At 36.3% G+C, this 18,563-nt stretch overlaps 1 long non-coding RNA gene across 1 annotated transcript in view; it reads right to left on the bottom strand.

Annotated features, from left to right (window-relative positions):
• LOC123312769 overlaps positions 1-18,563 on the bottom strand; it is a 92,893-nt gene that overhangs the window by 35,690 nt on the left and 38,640 nt on the right. The window contains exon 2 of the long non-coding RNA XR_006537680.1: positions 16,472-16,504. This is a non-coding gene — a long non-coding RNA (uncharacterized LOC123312769). The remainder of the gene's footprint in view (positions 1-16,471; positions 16,505-18,563) is intronic.

Here is an 18,563-nt window from a genome sequence, read left to right as displayed (position 1 = left end):
AGATACGCGACTCGAAAGTTGACCTTCAAAAATTGCCAAAAAGATGGGATCAGTTGAAACTTCCTATAGACCGAACGATCGTGTCGAAATGGATGAAATTACCAGATTTATTACTAAAAGAGTTGCTCTTTCAGAATATGTATCACGTTTAGATCTAAAATGATTTTCTTGGAAGATACGCGACTTCAAAGTTGACCTACGAAAAATTCCCAAAAAGATGGGGTCAGTTGAAACTTCCTCAAAACCGAACGGTTGTGCCGAAATGGATGATATTCTCAGATTTATTACCAGAAGAGTTGGTCTTCCAGAATGTGTATAACATTTAGATCTACGATAATTTTCCTGGAAGATACGCGACTCGAAAGTTGACCTTCAAAAATTGCCAAAAAGATGGGATCAGTTGAAACTTCCTATAGACCGAACGATCGTGTCGAAATGGATGAAATTACCAGATTTATTACTGAAAGAGTTGCTCTTTCAGAATATGTATCACGTTTAGATCTAAAATGATTTTCTTGGAAGATACGCGACTGGAAAGTTGACCTTCGAAAAATTCCCAAAAAGATGGGGTCAGTTGAAACTTCCTCAAAACCGAACGGTTGTGCCGAAATGGATGATATTCTCAGATTTATTAGTGGAAGAGTTGCTCTTTCAGAATATGTATCACACTTAGATTTACGGTAATTTTCCTGGAAGATGAGCGACTCGAAAGTTGACCTTCAAAATATTAACAAAAAGTTGGGTTCAGTTAAAACTTCTTCTAGACCCAACGGTTGTGCAGAAATGGATGAAATTCTCAGATTTATTACTAAACGAGTTGCTCTTTCAGAATATGTATCACGTTTAGATTTACGATAATTTTCCTGGAAGATGAGCGACTCGAAAGTTGACCTTGAAAAATTCCCTAAAAGTTGGGGTCAGTTAAAATCTCCTTAGACCTCAAGACAGAACGGTTGTGCCGAAATGGATGAAATTTTTAGATTTATAACTAGAAGAGTTGCTCTTTTAGAATATGTATCACGCTTAGATCTACGATAATTTTCCTGGACGATGAGCGACTCGAAAGTTGACCTTCAAAATATTAACAAAAAGTTGGGTTCAGTTAAAACTTCTTCTAGACCCAACGGTTGTGCAGAAATGGATGAAATTCTCAGATTTATTACTAAACGAGTTGCTCTTTCAGAATATGTATCACGTTTAGATTTACGATAATTTTCCTGGAAGATGAGCGACTCGAAAGTTGACCTTGAAAAATTCCCTAAAAGTTGGGGTCAGTTAAAATCTCCTTAGACCTCAAGACAGAACGGTTGTGCCGAAATGGATGAAATTTTTAGATTTATAACTAGAAGAGTTGCTCTTTTAGAATATGTATCACGCTTAGATCTACGATAATTTTCCTGGAAGATGAGCGACTCGAAAGTTGACCTTCAAAATATTAACAAAAAGTTGGGTTCAGTTAAAACTTCTTCTAGACCCAACGGTTGTGCAGAAATGGATGAAATTCTCAGATTTATTACTAAAGGGGTTGCTCTTTCAGAATATGTATCACGTTTAGATTTACGATAATTTTCCTGGAAGATGAGCGACTCGAAAGTTGACCTTGAAAAATTCCCTAAAAGTTGGGGTCAGTTAAAATCTCCTTAGACCTCAAGACAGAACGGTTGTGCCGAAATGGATGAAATTTTTAGATTTATAACTAGAAGAGTTGCTCTTTTAGAATATGTATCACGCTTAGATCTACGATAATTTTCCTGGAAGATACGCGACTCGAAAGTTGACCTTCAAAAATTGCCTAAAAGATGGGATCAGTTGAAACTTTCTATAGACCGAACGATCGTGTCGAAATGGATGAAATTACCAGATTTATTACTAAAAGAGTTGCTCTTTCAGAATATGTATCACGTTTAGATCTACGATGATTTTCCTAGAAGATACGCGACTCGAAAGTTGACCTTCGAAAAATTCCCAAAAAGATGAGGTTAGTTGAAACGTCGCACGTCCATGAGACATCGTGGAAATTATCATGCAAGGTGCATGGCCACAGTGCACCTGAAATGAATTAAAGAGATCGACTCAATACTTCTCCGGATCGATCCGAGAGCGACACGCAAACTATTCCACTTATTTATCATAAATAAATAACTTTCGTTATAATAAGCAAATGATGCGAGATAGTAGCCGCCGTGCAGTCGTTACTTAGTAGTCCGCTATGCGGCCGCAGGAATGCCGCCTGCGTGCATTGCGCAGCCGGAGAGCGGACCATATAAAATATATATATGTATGTACCAGGGAGGTAGCAGGAATTGGCATCGGCTCATCAAAATTCTTCGGTGGACGATAAAAAGCCCGTTCTTTGCTCTAGGTACGTTATCCTGCTGTTACGCCGGCCGATGGGGGATCGTCTTTGAGCCGAGATGGATGCTGGTCGTTTGTAGATGTCGGCCATTCTCAGGAGACCGGCGTCGTTAAATGAGATGAGTCCGGGGATGGGATATTGCCCGGATCCTCATTTTACGGCCCATATCGATAATCGCGATGCTATCGCGATGGACGGTTACAAATGTCGGTACCATCCGTCGATCTTCATTTGTTCAGGGTATTCTCTCTGTTCTGATGACGTCTTGGTTCATTATCCTTAGACTAACAAAGATTATAGAATAGAAAGATGGGAAACGAAGCGGCTAACTGAAGTGATGTGAGCGCCACCTGTGTGTCAAATGTGTTACCGAGACTTTAATTTCAGGGCTATTTGCAGAAATTTCAGATTTCAGACGGTCAGTTTGATCAGAGAGGTTTTGTATGTTTAGACTCCTGTACCACGTTTTGTTCATCTACATTCCTTTAGTTGTTGTTTATTAAATTTCTTGGTCAAAACGTCAAAATCTCGTTCGAAAATTATAGGTCCTTTCGTTTGCATAAAAAGTGTAGCAATTTTTTACACTCGATTTTAGTTTTCGTTTGCTGCTGGAATTTGCATCAGTGTAGAGGAGGTGTAGTTTATCTACATTTCCTTTTGACTATGTGTGTAGATAAACTACACTTCCTCTATACTGGTGTAAATCAAATCGAGTGTAGAAAAGTGCTATACTTTTTATGCATGGTGAAAACTGTGGATCAAATAGAAATTATTTTCATTGCTCTGAAGTTGATAACATTTTCAAGGCGTGAAGACAATGACTTCAGCGAACACTACTGACTACACCACGAGCAATGAACGTTTTACTGCCAGTCAATTGAGAACTGTTCATCCACATAAATTGTGGTATGTAGGAAGCATCCCTTGCATGAAGGGCTCATTTAGGGAAAACTACGTCCATTTAATGAGTCTCAATTGCCACTCCTTCAATATATTCAGAAATGCAAAGGTTTAATTGATTTCGTTAAGGGAAGCGATTGAATGTCAAATTGTTGTTTGGAAAGTCAAAGTCTTATGAAACCTGTTATAAGTCTTTTGTTCATTTATTAATCACTTGTATTTTGTGCCATATCATAAAGGAATCATGAGAAGGCATGAAGAAACAACACTGAAAATTCACCATATACATTGGTGTCCTATTCAAAGCGCTATTTGTTGTCCATAATTTAAATATTTGTAGATAATAGTTTATGAATTGCAAATAGAAATATGACACATCCGACAGCGTATTTTCTTGATATCAATTGATTCCAAACAAAGTTCAGATGAAAAATAAAATCCTGATGACAAAACAAAACCATACTTTTTTGATGTTATTTCAATATTATTACGAAAATGTCGAAAGTGATTGAAAAAAGAAACAGGGTTTCAGAAAGTGCTATTTAGAATTCAGGTCCGCTCATTCAAATAGTTATATGATATTCTAAAATCCACAATACGTCAAACGGTAGCGAACATATGAATGAAGAGTGAGACAAAGAATTTCCTTCTATTGGGAGACCCAAAAAAGTGAAAAAGTGTAGCATTTGAGAATTTTATGTTTGAGTGAATTAATGCGAAAAGTTTACTACAGGATTTTCGATGGATGTCATCGTAGAATAAGTTCCCGAAAATTGATTTTTCTATTTTTTATTTGACTTGTCCTATACATTGTAAATGTCTTAAGGTACCAATAAAAACCTAATTATTATTATTACATTGATGTATTAAGATGAACAGCCACAAATACGCGCCAGTTATCCTGTTAATTGTTTATTCATGTGAAATTTTTGTTCAAGGTTCATCTTGATTGAAACTTCCTTTAATTCCTTTCATTTATATTGATGCAAGATGATTTTTGTTGAAGAATTTAACATTCTTGTGATTATCTGTTAATTCCTTCGGGAGATACCCATTCCCAATCACTGCATCATATGCATTTCATCTTCGGGTTAATATTTTTGAAATCTACAACTGATGTAACGTATTCAAACTTTAGCCAAAGAAGATAACGAACATTAACTCTCCTCAAGCTAGTAGATATTATGATACTATACTGATCTCTTGTATTTTCCATGCAAATAACTGGATTTGGTATGCCTTCAATAAGTTTGTATCAACTTCAATTATGTTCGTCAGATATTTTCCGAAGAGATTCGACATTGTGATAAAATACGTAATAACAGAAACTTTTACGTAGAACGGGCAACATTGCGTTGATTTAAAACCCAGAAATGTTTTGACAAGCATCATAACCCCACATTTTCGTACTATACCGAGTGAAATGAGTCAAATTTCCATGGCAAACCGACTGCTAAAATAAAAGTGAATGGAGTATACAATGGCGAGCTTTAGTTCAACTTGACGTAGCCATTCGAACAGAAACGAGCCATCTCTAATGAAGTAATATTCTCTTACTCAATAAGAACGCCACGTGCATATAATGTATTTCCCAGATTGATGAATGACAACTCCTCCCAGATAATGGGGCGCAAGCCGTTGTTTTCGGAATGTATAATTATCATGTTCATTATACGGTCGAACATTTCGCGAAAGAATTCCGTTTTGAAAAACTTCATCCATCGTGGCATGACGAATAATTTAAATGACTTTTTAATTGCGCCTCGAATCAGAACTAGCGAAGAACTAATTATGTTCTAATTTTATTACCCCTGCATCGACCTCGGGGGCTCCGATGATTATATTTTCGGAATAAACCATCGAACAGGTTCAGGATCGAGCTCAAAGTTATCGATCGACTGGGTCCAAAGTATTGAGACAGGGAAAAATTTCTCGAAACTTTTCGATTAACATAGGAAACTGATTTTCGGTGATCCAAAAATCCCCAAACACTGGTAGGTTAATAATTTCAAGGTTTACATTTCTCAGGGGCTACCAACCGACTAATTAGTGGCGCCCCCGCTATTGCGGTCCTGATTTTGGCTCAGATAATGATAACACAACGGAATCCTCGTTTTTTCTTTACCTCTCACGCTCAGATAACGGTCGAATTTATGGGTTGGGGTGGTTTTTCAGTCCTTTATCGAATCTACCGAGGAGGATATCTTAATTGTTTGACAGTTGTTTATTTATCGGTTGTTTGTTTTTAGTGCGGTTTATCAGAGACCGCCTAGGATCTCAAATCTGGATCCTTATATTGATACTTCACGGGAACTGTGTCCACCGTCTGAAATAGCCAAGGGTTTTCAATTACCTGCTCTGGTAAAAGTTTTTTGAGATTAAGTTAATTTTAAAATTCAGGCGTTGACATATTTTTCTATGAGAAATCGACAGAGGAAAGCTAAAAGTGACACATTTTCTGAATTAGCAAGTTCAACTCTCGTTCCAAATGTGGTAGATTCAATATTCCAGAGTGCATACCTGATATTCATAGAATTCTAACTTTTTGGTCGATTTGGATTATTTAAACACTCTTTTGCACTGGCTTGAATCGTAGATTAAAGAAATTGAATAATTTGGAACGAATTCTTCCAGAATTACAATCAACTTCATCACTTCTTTGGAGATTTTGAGAAGACTAGTTTACGACTTCACTTATCCCTCGCAGAGAACTCTGGATTTTTTTTTAGTTAGAAAGCATATTCAAAAACATCCCTTGAAATTTTTACGGATCTCAGTGCAACCGTTTGGTTTTGACAAATTTTTAAAAGACCCAACATTAGACACGCTTATCTCCCAGAAAAATCAATGCAGAGCTGCTAAATGTGATACGTATTCTAAAAGAGCCACTCTTCTAGTAATAAACCTCAAAATTTCATTTACCCCAGTGCCACCGTTTGGACGAATTCTTGAATGACCACATCATTTTCCAAATTCCAAGGTCAATCTGGAAATTGATTAGTTCGAAACGATACTGAAGTTGAAGGTATAAGAAAAAAGGTCTCAGTAGGTAGTCTGCACTTCGCTAGGAGCTCAGAGAGCTACAGATAATGTTGGACACCTATAAACATATACACGAAGCTTAAGGCCTTAGACTCAATATTGACAAAACCAAAATCCTGGTAAGTCCTCCAGAAAGCCTTCAAACAGATATCAGCCTGAAGGATGAAACTCTAGGTCGAACAGTTCAAATACTTGGGAAGCTTCATAAATACTAGGGCTAACCTGGACACGGAAATACACAACCGTAACAATTCGGCATCACGGGCATTCTGGAATTTAAAGGACAGAGTGTTTCAAATTCACGACCTAAATCTGAAGACCAAGACAGCTGTTCACAAAGCAGTGGTCCTTCCAACGCTTCTTCACGGAAGCGAAAGCTGGACGCCCTACAGACGACATATTGAACACCTTAAAAAAACGCAACAACGTCATCTAAGACAAATAATGCATATCAGATGATTCCACAAAGTTTCAAATGCAGAAGTCTTGCAGCGCGCGAGTTGTATAACAATTGAGACTGAAGTAACGATGGCCCTACTCAGATGGAGCGGCCACATTCTGAGGATGCAAGATACAAGACTCCTCAAAATAGCTCTGTATGGCGAATTTACAGGAGAGCTCGGAAACCAGGAGGCCAGTATAAGCGGTTTAAGGATATACTGCATCAATCCCCAAAATCAGTTAATGCCAATCATAACTGGGAACAACTAGCGATAGACAAATCACAGTTGAAGTCTTTGGTCCACAGTTATAATGTAGACTCGAGAAGAATACAGCGGCGGCCAGATCTGGTTGGTGACTATCCATGCCCAGAGTGTGGAAGGATCTATAGGTCATGGTTGGGTCTCTTCAAACACAGGAGGGCACAAAGTCGCAACTAGCCCTAAGAAATTATGATGAGTTTGATTGCACCGATAGTTATATTTTTGAGTCTTTTTGTAGATGTATCTTCGGTAACGGGATACAGCAATGAATGACTCTTTGTGAGCCACGCGATAACACTAAAAGGGAAGATCCTGAGCGGTCAGAACATGAGGAGAAACCATTGTAAAGCACGAAGCTCATGGTGTCAAGAAAGTAGGCTAATAAAATAAGGAAAAAATGGCTTTTTCAGGTTCGAATAAGATATGCAATACAGGGTGTGCCGTTGGGGTCTTTCTGTAGATTTATTCTCGGTAACGGCATAGAGTCATTCGGGGTAACTGAGCGCAGTGGGTAAGTGTGCGCAGTGCGTATATCTCGACTATGCAATGTATGAAAGAGGGGTTCATTTGGGTGAAGCAAGGGCGCAGAATCGCCATATTAGTTTTTCATAGGAGTGCGCTGTGCCATGTTTCTTTAACTTTTTATTTGCAATCAATCAAATTCACTAGTTTTCTTGTTAATTTTTAGCATCTCTACACATTCTGCCAGGTCCAAGTTCCGTGTCCTTCAGTGTTAAACAATATTTTATTCGATCATGGGCATATTAATCTAAATATATAATAAAAAATTTTAGGTTCTCTTAGCTGCTCAACTCTATAAGAACGTCAATTCAAATTTTGGCTTACTGGGGAAAGTGTGCGCGGGTAAGTGTGCGCATAGATTCATTATATGGGCATCAGCTCAGTGAGGAATAAATTATGACATTGTTGATTATCTTGGTTAAGACTCGATCAATATTGTCAGAAAAATATGAAGAGCCACCAACAGGGGAATGTATCAAGTGTTGTGTCCACCGAGAATTGTGGCACGAACAATAATGCACTGCTTGTAAAAAGGCGCTTCTGTATTGACAATAAACAGTATTTCTCTAATATTGTAACATTTTGATGACATTATTTTGTAATTTGTTTTGATTGTGTGGTTCACTAAGCACTGCGTTCACTTACCCCGTGAGGGTGCGCACACTTACCCGCAATACGGGGCATGTGAACGCACTCCGACTTTCTCTATTAAATTCGTTTTTGCGGAAAGAAAACGTTTTTGTTTGTTTGCTTTTTGATGTTTTCTTATAGATTTGAAAATTCTCTATCTTATGAATATGTTTTAATTTTCCTAGCTTCAACATTTGAAACAGGGTATGGCTTGAAAGGCAAAAGTGCGCACAGTTGCCCCGAATGACTCTACACCAATGAATGAAGGAATAGGAAAAAACGAAGAAATCGATCTAGTTATACGAAACGATTCAAGGGACCTTACCCTCTATCGAGACAGAACCAGACGCGAAGGAATCGAACTCCAAATATGAGTCATCTCTGGCAGCCCGGTTCACAAACGGTGCAGCATTTCGCCGACCAGGTACGCTTATATCAGCATTTAATTAATGAGCAGCAAGCAACTCCGATCCGTTTAGTGGAACGTCCTCTAATAGCACGCGAAAAAAAAATCACTGACGTCCGCGAGTTATAAATAATGCAGTTTGTCCACAAAGTACCCATTTATCGCAGTCGGGCGTATTTTTGTCGCCGATCACTTTCGACAAAAATATTTTATTTCTGCGATCGCCTTCGCGTCAATGTAAAACAACGAACCTGGCCGTTTGCGTATATGCGGCGTCGGGACGTTACGAGGTGTTTCACAATGGGGATAAACATACGTGCATATTTCGTAATATAGAAATCTGAGACGACCCTGCCTTTAGATATTTTTCTTGAAAAACATCGTATACAGGGTGTGGCGTAATGAATGGATAATATGGAGCCTGCAGGTAGAGGACTCTATGGCGGTTCAGAAAAATATATTTTACGTTTAGTAAAAGTGCCTTGGTTTTCGAGATATTCGAGATTTTCGAAAATTCAAGAAAATCACACCCTTCGCCACTCTTTTTGCAGGCAAGACTCCAAATGAAGGAATTTTTTCCAACTGTTTTTTGGATAGTATTCCTGGATAGATGCGCTATCAAATGTAAATCATTATTTTTGAGGCGCATAAATAGTTTTTCATGAATAAAAGAATTAACTCAAATTTTCCGTTTTGCTTATTTTTTTACCTAAGTTCAACCCAGCCTGGTGTGAAAAATAATATAGTTACCTGAGTGCCAAAGCAAGAGAAAACATGCCTGTTTCACTGAGATTCTGAAATGGTATAACTCACTCTATTTTCAGCATTAAATACAAAATAAATTTCTATTACAATGAGTCAAGGCATCAGGGTTTGACGTGAGCCTTTTTCTTTAATTTTTAGCAACTGAAATGAGACTTGCAAGCAGAATAAAGCAATTATTCATAAGAAGTTGTAGAGCATCTAGTACAGCTCCTGATTCACACTTTGAACACTTTTTGTAAAACTCGATTCAATTAAACAATATTTTAAAATTGGTTTTTTTCCCTCGTATTCTTTCATTATTAAGCCCTATAGTTATAAAGTTGATAGTTGTTAAGCGAATTTCAAGTAACGAAGTGAATTTCAGCACTTATGTAATTAAGAAAAAAAGCTGAAAATTAGGTAATTTTCATTACATTGAGTCAAGACCCTTGTTACAAAAATGCTGAAATTTATTGCATAACTTGAAAATATTGATTTCACAACGTTGGGGTTCAATAATAAAAGAAAACGAGAAAAAATAACAATTTTAAAATATCCTTTCATTGAATAAAGTTTCACAAATCACAAATGATGCTTAAATTGGCCACCATGAGTTCTGATACATGCTCTATATAGTCTACATTTTTTAATGAATCATAGCTTTATATTGCATGGATATCAACAATTTCAAAATGAGTATCGTTTCATTGAATTAAATATCACAAAAGATTCTCTAAGAGGCCACCATGAGCTTCAGTAAATGCTCAATACCTTTTTATAGACGATTGCTTCATTCTGTTTGCATTTCCCAGTTTAGCTAATAAAAATTTTAGAAACACTGTTCACATTAAACTAGGCCTCAACTGATTGTAATAGTTATTTTGTATTTAATGCTGAGAATACAGAGAGTTATACCATTTCGGAATCTCAATGAAACTGGCATGTTTTTTCTTGCATTGGCTCTCAGGTAACCATATTATTTTTTACACCGCGCTGGGTTGAACTTATGAAAAAAAATTAGCAAAACGGAAAAGTTGAGTTAGATCTTTTTTTCATGAAGAACTATTCATGCGCCTCAAAAATAATGAATTACATTCGATAGATCATCTATCCAGGAATACTATCCAAAAAATAGTTTGAAAAAATTCCCTCATTTGTAGTCTTGCCAGCAAAACGAGTGGCGAAGTGTGTAATTCTCTTGAATTTTCGAAAATCTCGAATATCTCGAAAACCAAGGCACTTTTACTAAACGTAAAATATATTTTTCTGAACCGCCATAGAGTCCTCTACCCCCAGGCTCAATATTATCCATTCATTACGCCACACCCTGTATACAGGGTCTTCCTAAATTGAACGTACAAACGAAAAGGGGAGATTCCTTAAGTGAGTTTAAGAAAAAAAAGTGCCATAAACATGGGGTCGCAAACGTTTCGTTTTCGAGATACAGAGTGTTGAAGTTTGAATTTTTTTCAAGTTTTTTTCTCATAGTATCTACACTTCACAAGATATTCAACTCAAATTTGGCATAGATATTACATTTTAGAGTTCTCCCCACGTGACATGGCAATTTCGATCGAAGATCTACAGGGTGATATTTTTTCTGGAACACTGCCACTTGTTCTTCTGAAGAACTTTTTTTTGGTGAGCAACTGTTAATTTGAAAAAATGTAAAAAGAAGCTTTGTTCTTATACTAAACTTTTCGGTCTCTTGTAGTTTTGTCGTATCTACCAACGATTTCGAGAAAAAAAATTCAAACTTCAACACTCTGTATCTCGAAAACTAAACGTTTGCGACCCCATGTTTATGGGACTTTTTTTTCTTAAACTCACTTAAGGAATCTCCCCTTTTCGTTTGTACGTTCAATTTAGGAACACCCTGTATAATTTTCTTAAGTTTTTGTAACTGGAACGGTGTAAGGTTGGCACTCATGACATGTCGTTAATGTCATAACTCCGTAGCCACAATTAATATCAATATTTATTACGAAAATGCCGAAAGTGATTGAAAAAAGAGACAGGGTTTCAGGAAGTGCTATTTAGAATTCAGGTCCGTTCATTCGAATAGTTATACCCTGATATTCTAAAATCCACAATACGTCAGACGGTAGCGAACATATTCAATGTAAGAGAATTTATATAATGTTTCATCTGAATCTAAACGACTTATATTTCAGCTGGATATTTCCACAATCAGAAAGATTGTGAATGAAGGGGATGACTAAGAATTTCCTTCTATTGGGGGACCAAAAAAGTGGTGTCATTTGAGAATTTTATGTTTGAGTGAATTAATGCGAAAAGTTTACTACAGGATTTTCGATTAATGTCATCGTAGAATAAGTTCCCGAAAATTGATTTTTCTATTTTTCATTTGACTTGTCCTATACATTGTAAATGTCTTAAGGTACCAATAAATACCTAATTATTATTATTATATCAATGTATTAAGATGAACAGCCACAAATACGCGCCAGTGCTCCTGTTAATCGTTTATTCATGTGAAATTTTTGTTCAAAGGTGAAGTTCTCCTTGACTTTAAACTTCCTTCAATTCCTTCTACTTATATTGATGCGAGATGATTTTTCTTGAAGAATTTAACATTCTTGTTCTTGTAATTATTTGTTAATTCCTTCGGGAGATACCCATTCCCAACCATTGCATTACATGCATTTCATCTTCGGGTTAATATTTGTGAAATCTACAACAGATGTAACGTATTCAAACTTCAGCCAAAGAAGATAACGAACATTAACTCTCCTCAAGCTAGTAGATATTATGATAATATACTGATCTCTTGTATTTTCCATGCAAATAACTGGATTTGGTATGCCTTCAATTAGTTTGTATAAACTTCAATTATGTTCTTCACATATTTTCCGAAGAGATTCGACATTGTGATAAAATACGTAATAACAGAAACTTTTACGTAGAACGAGCAACATAGCGTTGATTTAAAACCAAAAACTGTTTTGACAAGCTTCATAACCCCACATTTTCGTACTATACAGAGTGAAATGTGTCAAATTTCCATAGCCAACCACAAATGTGAATGGAGTATAGTTTGAAGGGACTTGTATTGCCTTACATTCCTCAATTTTCAACGATATAAGAGCGATTTAACTTGCACAATTCCTTCGTTATGCTTCAGATTTAACGACTAAGATATCATGTTCGATTGCCATTCCAACACTAACGAAAAAAAATGGTGCATAATTTCTACTACCATCGTTGAAAGGCCACTCGTATGGTCTGATTTGATCTCTTTTAAATCGTTTTTTAATTTCTGCAGAATGGAATCCATATCCCTGAGCACATTCTGTCCGTCTAAGCATCGAATTTATAACGGTTTCAACAATAGTTACTGGTGTTTTTTTCTTCGTCGGTGTATATTCCGCAGGAAATCGATTGTTACGTATCCTGTTTGTGTCGGACGAATGGGGATATAAAAAAATCCGGAAGGATACCACTTACAGCTCATTAGAGAGCACTAGATAACGAGGAGACAAAACGGTAAAGATTTGAAGAACAAGTTCTATCCATACCGATCACCGGCAAAAAAGAATAATTAAAAAATGGGTAGAATATCACTGTAAAGAGTTTTTATCGAATCTTTATTTCCTTTTGTCCAGTCAGTGACGTACAAAGAATGCCTTTACTAGTCTATAGTAATTTTTCTTAATTCTACAACAATGGAGCTCATCAAGAAGATGAAGAATTTTATATCCACAGATTACCAAAAATTGTTCCTGTAATCTGTGTCTATACCTTCTCAAAACAGATGGCATTTTCTGTCATTGTCTGTTCTTCTTTTTGAATGTGATCACCAAACTCAATTTTTAGCGAGTCTGTGATCAGAAAACTTTTCTGACCAATGATTCCATTGCCGTGCCCGTATTGTGAAAAAGACGTAAAAAATGTTTTTAAGAGAACACTTCTGAAATCAGAAGTGAATACAGACAAAATGCAATATGTATTTAAAAATTTGAAAAGAGATATTTTACGATATATTTGAGTTATAAGAATTTTCATGACATTTATTTTGAAATTTAGGAAAACAGCTAATTCATTTCATATCGATTTTAATTCAAATAGCAGGTAGGTTGTTAGGTTGACATCAAAAGTGCCTCAAGGAGCTCAAATTTCAGAATAATACTAGGGTGAGTCTTTGATTCGCAAAAATATTTTAACAGTATATTCTTGAGGTCCAAAGAAACACTCTTTTCCTATACCATGTTTTTCGAATCGGCTCGATTTTAAAGGTACAGGCTGTCAAAAAACCATAAAAAAATGTTAATTTCAGTTCCATCCCACAAACGGTTTAATCGAATGAAATGAATTTCGGAATATAGTTTTTCATTTATTTGATGAATCTTTTTCGAACACAAGATATCACCCACGTCTTCCAGTTTTTTCATAACGACCATTACGTACCATAAGAATACTAAAAATTCAAAGAACCCAACTCTTGAAACTAAGTTGGACGCTATCCAATGAATATTTGGACGTTTGTGAAATAAAAGTATTCTTGATATTTTCTCGTATAATGCGCCGTTTTCGAGAAATATGATGTTCAAAAGTTGAAAATATCTGTGATATTTGGAAACTTGGGCACTTTGGCTCAATGCAACTCTGTTTAAAAGAGTCACAGATGTGTAGTACTTTGAATTTAGCTTGTTATTCTGAAGGGAATTCTGTTTCTTCAGAGGTGCCATCATAGCTCACTTTGAAAACTTAAAATAGCTATATCTTTTTATTGGGGTTGAATCGGAAAAAATGCTAAAGGTAAAAAGTGCTTCTTTTGACCTCAAGAATCTACTGTTAAAGTATTTATACGAGTCAAAGATTCAACCTGTATATACTGCCAAGGATGAACCTCTTATAGCTAAAATACAGCTCTTTTTGTTCTTTAAATGATATCAATATGTGAGAAATCGGATATTTCAGACATATTATTAGGCATTTTATTGTAAAGTATCACCAATTCATTATTGGTTGGATCTATGAAGCCGAAGTCGACAGCGATACCGAGAATCAAATCGTATTGCGAAGTAAAATAAACTATCTTTATAACTTATAATAAGTCACGTATTAGGAATAGATGAATGGTTCTAATTACCGTGTAATTGATAAAGGAGGTATATACGCGGGAAATGCTAATGATCGAAATTTATATACGTTGAAAGATGAATGCGCAGCGAGTATTCCATCGTTACTTGGATTATTGCACAGCTTTTCCTTCACGCTAGCCGGGGAGTAGAGCCATTTTTCTTGATATCCAGGATCGACAACAAGCAATTTCCGCAGATGTCGATCTGAACTTCTAATCGCTGCATAGAAAGATATACAGGTTGTTCAGCAGTAATTCAATCGCTCCCACTGGACAGAGAACAACAATAGTTTAGAGGAGATCCAACCAGACAAAAAAGGAAAAAATCTGCGAACAAACTCAAAATCCGTTGGTTCAATTTCTATCTATACTCCATTCACATTTATTATAGCAGTCGGTTGGCCATGAAATAATTTTCTCAAGTTTTTGTAACTAGGACGGAGTAAGGTTGGCACTCATGAAATGTCGTTAATGTCATAACGCCGTTGCCAGAACTAATATCAATTTTCTTTACGAAAATGCCGAATGTTATTGAAAAAAGAGACAGGGTTTCAGGAAGTGCTATTTAGAATTCAGGTCCGCTCATTCAAATAGTTATACCCTGATATTCTAAAATCCACAATACGTCAGAAGGTAGCGAACATATTCAATGTAAGAGAATTCATAGAATGTTTCATCTGAATCTAAACGACTCATATTTCAGCTGAATATTTCCACAATCAGAAAGATTGTGAATGAAGAGGATGACAAAGAATTTCCTTCTATTGGGAGACCCAAAAAAGTGGTGGCATTTGAGAATTTTATGTTTGAGTGATTTAATGCGAAAAGTTTACTACAGGATTTTCGATGAACGTCATCGTAGAATAAGTTCCCGAAAATTGATTTTTCTATTTTTCATTCGACTTGTCCTATATATTGTAAATGTCTTAAGGTAACAATAAATATCTAATTATTATTATTATATCAATGTATTAAAATGAATAGCCACGAAAACGCGCCAGTAGTCCTTTTAATTGTTTATTCATGTGAAATTTTTGTTCAAAGGTGAAGTTCATCTGGACTTGAAACTTCTTTTAATTCCTTCTACTTCTATTGATGCAACATGATTTTTGTTGAAGAATTGAACATTCTTGTAATTATCTGTTAATTCCTTCGAGGATACCCATTGCCTACCAATTCATCATATGCATTTCATCTTTGGTTTGATTTTTTTGCAATCTACAACTGATGTAACGTATTCAAACTTTAGACAAAGAAGATAACGAACATTAACTCTTCTCAAGCTAGTGCATATTATGATATTATACTGATCCCTTGTATTTTCCATGCAAATAACTGGATTTTGTATGCCTTCAATCAGTTTGTATAAACTTGAATTATGTTCGTCACATATTTTCCGAAGAGATTCGACTTTGTGATTCAAAATACGTAATAACAAAAACCTGTACGTAGAACGGACAACACAGCGCTGATTTAAAACCCAAAAATGTTTTGACAAGCACATAACCCCATATTTTCGTACTATACAGAGTGAAATGTGTCAAATTTCCATGTCCAACCGAGTGCTAAAATAAAAGTGAATGTAGTATACAGTGATATCGTTTGGCAACCCAATCTTTCGAGGTCAATTTTCGCATCACACTGACGGACATCGACTCATCACCATAGAACTAACACCTCCGGGGTACAGAGCCACTAATTTCTACCTAGGGAGTGCCCGGCTAACAGTTTTGCCCACGACCATAACTTCTCTGCTCCTTATCGTCGCGTAAATCAAGTCGTATAATATTCAACTCGCAGAAATGAAGGCACTATTCTCGGGCGATCCTAAAAACCGGCTTATCTACCGGAGATCTATGAAGACGACCACGAGAATATGTCATCGTGAAATATGACGCGTCAACAGGTCCATCTTCGTCCCACAAGAACCGCGAGGTGATGTGTTTATATACAGTATGGGTTTCCTGCAAAGTTTATCGTACATTTCCACGAACGAAATAGCTTGAACTTATATCAAAGTTGTGGGGAATAGAGTCAGTAAATAGCGTTTTTCTTGTACTTACCGTGCAACGATAATAGAAACATCAACAGTTAATCTGAAAAAAAAAAGAAATTCATTAATAAACTATTGATTGATGAAGTAAAAATATAGTATGATAAAAACAACTAGAAATCTTTCCTGAAATAACACGTGTATAACGTGCTTAGTATTGAATATGCTAGTCCAAATGCGCTGTTACAGGGTTGTAGAATAAACGCCCAACAGTATTTGGAACATCTCGCACGGTGACATTTATGAATTTTACCAAGTTTTCGATGTTCGCAAGCTTGTCACTCTCGACAGGAAAAAATTCTGACACCCAGAGCGCTGTTTACTTGAACTCATCATCGAGTACGTGCGAACATGGTTATTTTTAGGTGTTGCAAATTAAGACATGCCCATCATGGCTGCCCCAGATTCAAGTCCAGAGCCGTCGAGTAAAAGCAGCCGATTCCGAGGAAAGGAGCTATATATCCGAATTTTTTATGCGGCATACGTAATTATTCTCGCTGATCGATAGGAGGATTTTTATGGACTTGTTTCACATAAACCCAAGATTTATGGTTTGTCCTTTAACGATACGAATGTTTGGATACATATCGACCGATATCGTGGAGATGATCTAGTCGTAAATTTTTTTTATTCTAGGCGGCATTTCACGGAATATCCGTTCCGTATATCGGTTTTATTACGATTTGATTTTATCCGTCAAAGTATCCGATTCGGTATTGGATACTGGTTTACACCACGCACTCTATTCGACTAGCAATCTTCGGCTTCTACTGGAAAAAAAGTCGAATTTGATTTATAATGATAATAGTGGTCTAGGTAGCTTTTTTTCTTCCATTTTTTACTGTTGTTGAGCAAGAAGAATACTGAATCCCTGAATCACGAATTTTTTGCATGGCAACATGAGATTTGTGTGCAGGGGCGTTGTCCTGCAAAAACAAAACACCTCTGGATAGCTTTCCGCGTCCTTTCTCTTTTATTTTTTCCTGTAGAGTGGTTAGTAATGTCGAATAGTAATCTTCTGTTATTGTTCTATCCTTATCCAGAAAATTAATCATGATTACTCCATGGCAATCCCAAAAAACTGAAACAAGAACATTTCCAGCAAATTTTTGGACACGAAACCTCTTAGCTCTTGGAGAACCAGAGTATCGCCATTCCATCGATTGTTGCTTTGTTTCTGGATCGTAGAAATGTACCCAAGTCTCATCTATAATAACAATTCGGTTTAAGAAGTCTACATCGTTTTCAAATCGAGCGCAAATCGAACGCGATGCTTCTACCCTTGCACACTTTTGGTCAACATTCAAACATTTGGAGATCCATTTTGCAGCAATTTTTATCAAGTCCAAATTGACGTGAACTATATGATGAATGCGTTAGTATGGAATTATTTAGTGCTTCAGTTATCCGTTTTAGCCCAATTCGACGGGTCTGATAAAATCATGTCATGAATTGCATCGATATTTTCGGGGACTGACACAGAAACTGGCCTTCCCGATCGGTCATCATCTTCAATGGAAAATTTACCTCTTTTGAAGCTTGCAATCCAATTTTTCACGTTCGCATACGAAGAACATTGATCACCCAGGGTGTTTAGCATATCTTCGTGAATATGCTAACCTCTTAACCCTTTTAAATACGGGTACTTTATACGGTACTCTAATTTTTCGATTTTCAAAATTTCGGTGGACATCGTCTTTCTTTTAATTTATTGCGTAACTCTGGTTTACTTTTTTGACCTCAAACTTCACACTGACAATTCTAATGAGTTATTGTTCGTTGCTATGGTAACGCAATATTTTTTTATGCATGGAACTGGTCTAGGCTAACTAGATATCAATACATACTCGTATATGAGTATATAATTTTCGAATTCATTCTTCGATTTTCAACCCTCGGAATTGGGAATTTTATTAACAAAACTTCTTATGAGATTTTCAGAATATATTAACTGTGAAATTTTCGAAGAGATTCGCATTTCAATTCGTAACTTCTTAAGCGTCAATGTTAGTTTCCTGAAAGGACGAAATAACGGTCAAAAATCATACAGCATATTTCACCCCCAGCCTCGCTACCCGATCGACCGGATTTCACCCTGACCC

This window comes from Coccinella septempunctata, chromosome 1 (assembly GCF_907165205.1).
Source record: "Coccinella septempunctata chromosome 1, icCocSept1.1, whole genome shotgun sequence".
In the NCBI taxonomy this organism is placed as follows: Eukaryota; Metazoa; Arthropoda; class Insecta; order Coleoptera; family Coccinellidae; genus Coccinella; species Coccinella septempunctata.
Note: the sequence above shows the minus strand (reverse complement) of the source record. Positions and strands in the feature narration are given on the sequence as shown.